Source organism: Impatiens glandulifera, chromosome 1 (assembly GCF_907164915.1).
Source record: "Impatiens glandulifera chromosome 1, dImpGla2.1, whole genome shotgun sequence".
Classification (NCBI taxonomy): Eukaryota; Viridiplantae; Streptophyta; class Magnoliopsida; order Ericales; family Balsaminaceae; genus Impatiens; species Impatiens glandulifera.
Genome location: NC_061862.1, coordinates 131,849,432 through 131,859,720, shown reverse-complemented (window position 1 = coordinate 131,859,720; position 10,289 = coordinate 131,849,432). Strand labels below are relative to the sequence as shown.

General features: G+C 30.4%; 1 pseudogene; it reads left to right on the top strand.

Moving 5' to 3' along the window:
* The first annotated feature begins 9,316 nt into the window (after positions 1-9,316).
* LOC124943601 lies at positions 9,317-9,953 on the top strand (annotated as a pseudogene).
* The last annotated feature ends 336 nt before the right edge of the window (positions 9,954-10,289 follow it).

The window sequence follows — 10,289 nt, the reverse complement described above, 5'->3', positions numbered from 1 at the left end:
CCCAGATATGATATCGTCAACATAGATTTGAACAAGCAAAATATGAGAATCTTTAACAAATCTAAACAAAGTTTTATCTACTGTGCCAATTATAATATCATGATCAAATAGAAACTTTGTTAAAGTGTCATACCAAGCTCTAGGAGCTTGTTTAAGACCATATAAATATTTGTCAAGTTTAAAAACATGATTAGAAAAAGAGTGATCTTGAAAGCCAAGCGGCTGTTCAACATACACATCTTCATTTAAAATTTCATTTAAAAATGCACTTTTAACATCCATTTGATAAACTTTAAAATTCTTAAAAGATGCATAAGATAGGAAGATTTTGATTGCTTCAAGTCTAGCAATATGGGCGAATGAATCCTCAAAGTCAATTCCCTCCTCCTGTCTATAGCCTTGAGCAACCAATCGGGCTTTGTTTCTCACAACTAAGCCATCTTCACTAAGCTTCTTTCGAAAAACACATCTAGTTCCAATAAGCGATTGATTAGTGGTCTTTGAGTCAGATGTCACACTTTATTTCTTTCAAATTGATTCAACTCCTGTTGCCTGGCATTGATCCAATCTGGATTAAGTAGTGCTTCATTGATCTTCTTTGGCTCAATTTGAGAAATAAGGTGGAGTTTGCCATTTCATCCAATAATTGTTTTCTGGTCATAAGAGGAGTATTAGAATTACCAATTATTAATTCAGGTGGATGATTTATGTTCCATTTGAAGCTTGGTCCTAAAGAATCATACGCCTGGTCAGACTGCCCCGCGACGTCTGAACTGTCAACCGTTTACTGACTTGTAGTTTGGACGTCTGGTTGAACATTAACCGGATCAGCCATCTAATCAGACGAGTATATCCTGTTGACCGGAGCTTCATCATAACTATCAGATTCAAGACTTGTCGCTTCTAATCTGTTAGCAATTTCAATGAATTCGTCAGAATTATTTTCAATAGATTTATCACACACAACATAATAGGATTCTTTAACAGTTAGTGTTCAATTATTAAACACTCTATAAGATTTACTAACTGAGGAATATCCTAGCATAATTCCATCATCTTCTTTAGCATCAAAAGCAGTCAAATGATTTTTCCCATTGTTATGAATAAAACACTTACATTCAAAAATCCTAAAATATGAAAATTTAGGAGTTCTTCCATAAAATATTTCGTAAGGTGTTTTATTAAATCATTGATCTATTTTGTGTATAGCAAGTTTTCATGCATACGGGGTTAGATATCTTATTTTTCCAGTTCATTTTGTTAGAGTTTCCTACTCTGCTTTCGGTCAACAAGGTGTTACCCTGTTGATCTTTAACCAGACATGCTTGTGTTTGAAAATCAACAATATATCTATTGTTACACAATTGGCTTATGTTAATCAGGTTATAACACATGTTCTCAACAATTAGCACGTCGTTGATGGTGAGGTTATCATGGATAATCTTACCCTTACCCACAATCTTACCCTTGTTATTATCACCAAAAGTGATCTTAGGCCATGAGCATTTTGTCACTTCGGTCAGTAGCCGTATGTCTCCGGTCATGTGTCTGGAACAGTCACTGTTCAGATATCCGATGGATTCATCCAAGAAGATAACCCGTTGTACCTATAAATAAACATATTTACAACTTTTAGTACCCACTTTTAATTGGGTCCTCGGTTAATCAGTCCCTTGGGAATCCATATTTGAGTTATCTTGATGGATATCTCATGATGTGTTGTGAGCAGTGCGTATGATTTAGTCTTAGAAGACGTCTTCCTACTAGCAACTGTTCCATTAACCTTAGAGGATGATTTGTCTAAAAATCCTTGACTTTTGTCAGGTTTTGGTTTTCCAGACTTGCCTAACATTGAGGCACACTAAATTGGGCCTCAAAACCCTATGCCCAATTCTCCAATTTGGGAATGCAATGTTTAAAATTCTCATGGCAAGATACCAAGAATTTCAATGATTGCGGAATTTACTGCATGAGACACATGGAGACATATGAGGGTAACACGAAGGGATGGAGATTTAAAAACATAGTGAAGAGAAGTAAGCTTCATTGGTTAGGCTTCTTCTACTTAGTGCTATAAAAACGTAGTGAAGAGAAGTAAGCTTCACTAGTTATCGGTTCTTTCATTGTTCTTAAAGTTGTAAAAATGTATTGAAGAGAAAGAAGCTTCATTGGCTAGCGTTTCTTTCACGGTATTAGAGTTGAAAAAATGTCGTGAAGAGAGTTTTATTAGTTAGTACTTCTTATACTTAGAGCTACTTATATGAGAGCTTCATTGTTCTACCGTGTTAATGGTTTTACATCAATTTACCTGCATATGTATTTCAGCTTTCACATGAAGCTAGAAGTTGAGAGTTGGGATGACAAAAGAATAGTGAATGGAGTATTGGGGTCCATGCTCAAACTTTCGTCACATGCGACATAAACCATTGATGTTCAAAACACTTAAATAACTATACCTCAAGTGTGTATATCCTTCTTGCATTCTTTAAGATCTGAATGGGGTAGAAAAACATAGTTTGATAGTAATTGATTTGAAATCAGCCTTTAACTCATCATATCAACGTTCGTCGATTAGTCTTTCGAAGTGTTTGAAAAATACCAAGAACTTGTGTTTGTAGGATACAAACCTTTTCAACACATTGTTCATGCTCTCACTTTTTTGTGTTGTAGTCATATCAGCACAAAACATATATCATACATACGCTAAAGCCCACTTTCGCCTAATGCACAACATACACTTCAACCAATCGTTGTTTTAAAGCCCATAGTTTGTTAACATTTGATTTAAGCTTCAAGAGACTCTTCTTCTTCATCAAAATCATATATATACATGAAGAAAAATCCTTTGAAAAGTCTCTAAACTGATGAAACATGTAGCTTAAATGTATGGCTACATTTTAAAAAATGTGCCAAATATAGAGACAATGATTTTTTTCAGGCCATTTAGATGCTAAGGCCTTAGTCATGGCCGCGTCTTGATATGTAAGAATTGTTTTCCGTTTTTTGCCACGCATAGTTGTGGTGAAAGTCTTAAACAACCATTTAAAATTCATAGTAATTGAATCGTATAATAGAGTTGCACAAAAAATAATAGATTGTTTGTGACGATTCACACCTACAAAAAGCGCAACTAGACGACCTTCCTTATTCTTCTTGTAGGTTGTGTCAAAACTAACGACGTCTCTAAAGTATGAAAAACGAATCGCATCTTGGAATCAGACCAAAAAAATATTCGTTATTAAATCGTCCACATTAAGTTGAAAAGAATTATAAAAACATGGGTCATCAAATTGTTTTCTTTGCAAATATTCTAATACACCCCCTGTCAACGAATTGTTTCTTTATAAGAGCATGTGATGCCTTTGGAGTGATTCTCATATCAGATACCATCTGAATTTATAAGCTTGCATATGCAGAAATATTCCTATGGCATCTATAGAGGTGAGATTTCTTTGGACTTGTAAGAGGATGACAATGCTCACTAAGAAAAGTTACCAATTGAACTATTTTATGCTCTTTTTATCCTCAATTTTGCATCACAATTGAACCTTATTTTAGAACGGTTACGTTTGACATAATCGGTTGTCTTTTCCCCTTTGACCCTGTACACTACAACAAAAAACTCTCAATAATAAACCAGATTTATCATCATATTTTAAACTACGTCTTATACCAAATCCTATTATTTTAGCGTATTATAAATAGAATTCATAGACATCTTCTTCTGTCTCAAATTCCCTACCTAGATGTGGAATAAATTTTGCTGAAATGTTCTCCAACAGTTGACTGTTTTGATCAAAATTTAATTGACGTCGACAACTCGCAGATTCGCTAGTGAATTATAGATTATAGAAAAATAAATATTGGTCTACACATCATTAAAAAAAATTAAGATACTTGTAAAATGAAGGAAATGAAGACTATAAGCCATGAACAAAAATGAAGATTATGTTATTATTGATCAATACAAATGAAGGATTTGAACTGTTACTTCACTAATATTTATAACATAATAGAAGTAAAGAGTGCTTCACTGCACTATAAATAGAAACAACTTATAGTATTAAAGAAACAAACATAAAGTATACATCAAATCATCATTATTGTTACTGTTGATTCCTTCCTGAATATTAATAAGAGCACAAAATTTTTAGTTAAGTAGTCAAAAACAAAACATAAGAGAACTTGAAGAAAATAAAACATAAATTTTGAAAGAAATACCATTGTCACCCCGGAATTGGAAGAAAATAATGGATTACAATTTGTTGCGATAAATCGTGAAATATGAATTTTCTGGAAAAAATAAGTCAAGTTCTACTTCACCGGAGCTTATTATGGTAAAATATAGAGAGACAGAAATAAAATCTTACAAAAACAACAAACAACATTAGCATGGTAGTGAAATGATAAATATAGCTGAGGTGAGGTGAGTGGTGAGGTGAATTAACGTAAATTATTTTTACTATAATTAAATTAATAACATAAATAAAAAGTAATATTAATGTAAAGAATTTAATAATGAAGATTGCTTCACATTTTATTCATAGTGTAAATACGACTAAAGCGCTGCATAGTGAAGATTGCTTCACATGTAATTCACATGTCTTTAAAAGGATATACTCGTATACAAGATTTTACATAATAGTAGAAATGATTTTACATATATGTATAAATGACTTTACATGATTCTTTCAGGCATATAATTTAGTTTCCAAGGATTTCAGGTCGTCAAAACTCTGTTATCTCCAAATTTGGTAAATATTTTCATATTAAAAACTCATTCCATTGTTCATCTATTAAGTGAATACTATGAAACAAAACAAACTAAAATACTAAGAACAAAAAAATTAAATATGAAATCACCAATTTAGGAATAAAAATATTTAGTATTGTTAACCATAAGTCTCAACATGGAGAAACGAAATTAAGTAAGCATAGTTTGCAGTTCACAAGAATCAATAGATTCAAGCAATCAGTTGTAGAAACAACATGTTCATCCAATAATGATAATATAGCAGTCATTGTTTCAAATAACCAATTGTCGGGAAAAACATCATAAACAATTTCTAAACTCCTCGGTTAATTCATCATGCTATCTATCTCCATGAATACTATTATAGTTTTACCGTCCCTTGGCTCAGTAAATGGTTTATAAATTTCCTTAGTGTTACATCCTCCAGCAATTACCAACCCTATAAGATCCTATTTGTAAGTTGTGATGAATTCTCCTACAAAAATAAAAGTGTAACTGATGAATAGTTTCGAAAGCTAAAAACAAACACAATAATTTCAGTTTTCAACTCACATAATCAAGGTACATAGAGGAGGAATCAGACCAAACTTGCATTATTCGAATACCGAAGTTTGTCAGTTCTAGGACCACCTTGGGTCCCATAATTATCTTGCTTAACCTCATACGGTTCCTCATCAACATAACTTTTTTATTTTATTATTGATTTTATCCCTGAACAAAAACAAATTTTATTTAGTTTTTATACGTGAAAATAAAATAAACGAATCATCTTAAGAGAGACTCACAATCAATTGTAAGGACCCATCTCTCGTTCAATATTACCTTGAACACTTTGAGAGTTCGGCCACATGCACCATTAACATCAGTGTAAGCTATAACATGAGTAACATCATCTCTCCACCTCATAGACACCCTTGCACCATAAGTGCGAGTAAATTGCACCATCACTAATTGTGTCAAATAATAATATTATCTCTTAGAAGAACATGATCATTATATTCGAAACTTACATATGGACATGGTCAGTAGAGAGAATAGTACATTATTTTCAATAGATAATTGATTGGGACAAAATATCCATTCATTGCCTACAATGATTGGGACGATTTCGTTATTTGTTGCCTTCATATTAAAAAAATGTTCTTTGTTATTTATAAAAAGAACTTTTTCCTACATCATAGTAGACTTTCGTGGAAATAATATACAAAACTGAAGTAGGGTTTCCTAAATACAAACGATTTTATTGAATGTTGTAACCGAAGTTTGTTAAACCCTCCCTGTCTTTGTCCAGTTCCATAGCTTATAACGTATTTTTGAGACACATGGCAATATGGAGGGACTACCGCGAGGGAGATCGAGGTTCAATGCGTTTCAACCTTGGTTTGTGTGTCAAACATCTTTTAAAATGAAACATTTAGTTTTTAAAAGATTTTGAAAATATATGGAGCGGTAAGAAATTAATTATGTAAAAATAATTAATTCTTTATTCAAATTTTAATAATCTGGGAGGCTAAATAACAATTTAACCTGAGCCCGATTTAAATTAATTAAACATAATCAATTTAAAAATTACTTATTTGAAAATTAGAGTCTCCAAAAAAATTTATGAAAAAATCAATAAAATGATACGTGTATAAACGTATTTATACTAGAGTGAAGCGAATGAAGTTTCACTCCTTTCCAGTTCTCTCTCTTTCAATACCCCTGATTTATTATTTATATAATACTGCTGAAATTTAATTGATTCGGAACATGAAAACACCCTATTTGAAACAGAGTAACCGGTTTGAACATAAATGAGATGCAATGAATATATGGTTGAACAATAATAAAGATTAAGAAGTTGTCTTACACCACTTGTTTTGTCCCTGTCACGTCACGATCCCATATTTTACCATTCTACCCTTCACTAGTATTCAAAATTTAACATTTTAAGTTGCCCTCTGAAAAACATCGATCTAATCTATATTTTATGAAAAGAATGGGGGAATTTGCATAGGGTTGAAAAATTCAAAAAATCTTGTTACATTTAGCCTACATTAAGAAAATTTTCATTTAAATATAATAATAAATACTTACTAATTCATTAATACAATATATATATACTACATAATTTTGTATAATAACAAGTTTAAGTTTTCATAATAAGACAGGAAACATATTAAAATAAGTAATCAAATTTTAAAATTTTAAAATGTAAAAGTGATTGTTTTTTTTAAAACGACTTATTGTCATTTAATTAAAACCCTAAAAAGAGGGAAAATGAGTTTAAAAAAACAAAGCTAGTTGAAAATACTAATTGAACTACAAACAACTGATTTAAAAAAACAAACAGAACAATAAATAATTGAATTACAAACAATTCATCAAACAATAACTATTTGAACATTCATTTTTTTTGTAATGATTTTATAAGGGATATTCCATATTTGACTGAGATTCCAAATGTCTTCATTAATCGGAATTTCCTCCGGGTATGTATGAGAGCGTTGTCATCAAAAATAATATCATTCCAAACTTTTCTTTTTTTTCTCTTACCGTTAATATTATATTAACGATTTGAATAAGTGGGTTGGTACAATATACACATCAACTTTCTATATATGAAAAAAATATTTATATCGTATAGATATTTCGGTATACCAAAATTTTGGTATAATACAAATAAAATATATCACATCGAATATTTACTATATACCGAGATTTCAGTTTAATATAGGTATTGTATCATTCATAGCAAAATATATTTACTTTTAATTGAAAAAAAAATTGTGAAGAATAAAATGGTAAGGAAATTATTATAAATAAAGTAAATAATTCGAGAGTTTAGTCTCCAATATATACAGAGAAAATAATAATATAGACTCAAATCTAAAATGAAAGAGATTAAAGAGAGAAAATAAATATATTAAAAGTTAATACTCAAATTTTTTCGATAAAAGAAACATAACTCTTTTTTTTATAACTAACGTCAACTAGTTTATTTAAATAATTCAAAATTTATTCAAATAAAATCTAACCAAACCAATCCTAATTTTTCTTGCCAAATTAACTTGGTTTGGCTGTATTGATCTTAAATGATAATTTATTTATTTATTAATTGTAATATCAATGTACATTGTATATCATGGATAATAACGGATCCATACCGTTCGAATTCATATTATTTAAATAACATTCTTATTTAAAAAAATAATGATAGTGGTTGATAGGGTGAAACTGGATATTTTTAAAATAAAAAATAAAAAATAAAATAATTAAGGTATTCATATATAATGATAAAATAATAAAAAAAATTAAAAATATTTTAATATTTTAATTAATGAATTGAGTAGTTTTTATTATGGTTATTCAATTAACAACCAAGCTCACGAAAATAAATAAATATATATATATATATATATATATATATATATATATATATATATATATATATATATATTAAAGTAGAAACCTGGGATTATATATATTATCCTTCATTTTAATATAAATATAATTTAGAATTTTTTATTTTTATTTTTATTTTTAAAAGACTATATTATTAGCTCTAGGCCCGACTTGTTGTGTAATAAGTGAGACAATTGGCCCAAATATTTTTGGGCACCAAAATCTTAAAAAAAAAATAATTATAATAATATGTTCATGGACTTATTTTTAAAAAGCGCCCTAACTTAATTGGTATCCAAAACAATAAAAATAAAAAACACTATCTTATTTGGAGATAAGAATTGCATGATTCCCATTTATCAACAAAATCAAGGAAAAAAAATAAGAACAAACATTCTCGAAAAAGAAAAGGAAACACTTCTAACAAATCCCAAGCCCGTCGTCGATCCTCCAGCTTGCCGGAATCGGAGCAGAAAACTCGGCCGTCTCCTTCCCCGAGCTCTTGGGACTTTTTCGCTCGTTCCAGCCTTGTTTCTCGACACTACGTCACTGCCCACTAGAGTTCTTCCTCCGATTTCGGTGAGATTTTGGTTCGATTTACTTGATTATTTTTTGTTGTTGAGGACTTGTCTGGTGGAATGGTGGATTCACAATCTGTATCTTACATTATTGCATAGCGGAAGTGCAACATTGTGGTTAATCATAGATTCATAGAATGCTAGTTAATCAATAAATTTTTAATGTAGATTAGCATTTAGAGTTTTATCAAGCATGCATCCTATAAGAAAATATTTGTCTGGGGCAGAAAAAACAAAAAAAAAAACAAAAGGAAGATGCTTTAATTCGAGGAGATTGTGAAAAACTTTATGTTGAGAATAATGGAATCTTTTTTGCAGTTAATTGAAATGATTGCCGAATTTGATCCAATAATGGAGGAACATCTTCGGCGTGTTATTATATGAACTTGAAATAAAGAGTGAAGATGAGGGCTTGGCATCATTTGAACTTGAGAATTTTGAATTCCTAACCGGAATGATAATTTGGTACAAGTTATTATATGAGATTAACATTGTCAGTAAGTTTCTCCAATCAGAAAAAATGGATATTGATGTTTCTATCGAACAATTAAAGGGACTTATTTCTTTTCTCCAAGAGTTTAGAGAATCTAGATTTGATCAAGCCTTGGTTGAAGCCGAACATATTGCAAGTGAAATGGGAATTGAACCTATTTTTCGAGAAAAACGCATCATTCGGAGAAAGAGACAATTTGATGATATCAATAGTGAAGAGGTAACTCAATCTCCTAAAGAATCTTTTCGAGTTAATTACTTCTTATTTATAATTGATCAAGCTCTTTCTTCACTTCAAACTCGGTTTGAGCAATTTCAAAAGTACGAAGAAACCTTTGGGTTTTTATTTAGTTTGGAGAAGTTGAAGTCTATTGATGATGATGGTCTCTTGAGCTCATGTGTCAATCTTCAAAATTCTTTAACACATGATGGGCACTCCGATGTTGATGGATCAGATTTATTTCTAGAGCTAAAGTTGTTAAGACATTCATTACCCGGAGAAGCAAAAACAGCTATTGATGTGCTGAATTATTTGAAAACAATGGATGATTGTTATCCAAATTCTTATATCGCATATCGAGTTTTGCTGATTATACCAGTTACTGTTGCATCTGCGGAAAGAAGTTTTTCCAAATTGAAGTTGATTAAAACTTATCTTCGATCAACTATGTCGCAAGAAAGACTAAATGGGTTAGCTATGTTATCTATCGAGAAAAAAATTATTGAGAAAGTTGATTATGCAAACTTGATCAATAATTCAATACTTTCGCTTCAAAAAATGCGAGAAGAATAATATTCAAGTGACTATGTACTAGTTCGGAACATTAATTTTATATTTTGTTTGGATCTTCTTTATTTTTTTAGTATTTACTTATGACATATTGTTTTGATGATATTTTATTTCTAGAATTCATGTTACAAATACTATTATATTTAAATCGATAAAAAATATATGTATAAATATTAAACTTTGAGGGCACCAAGTTTTGTGCTCGCCTCAGGCCTCAAAATCTCAAGTCTGGCACTGTCTACAAGTTGAAGAAAAACACACACATATATATATATATATATATATATAT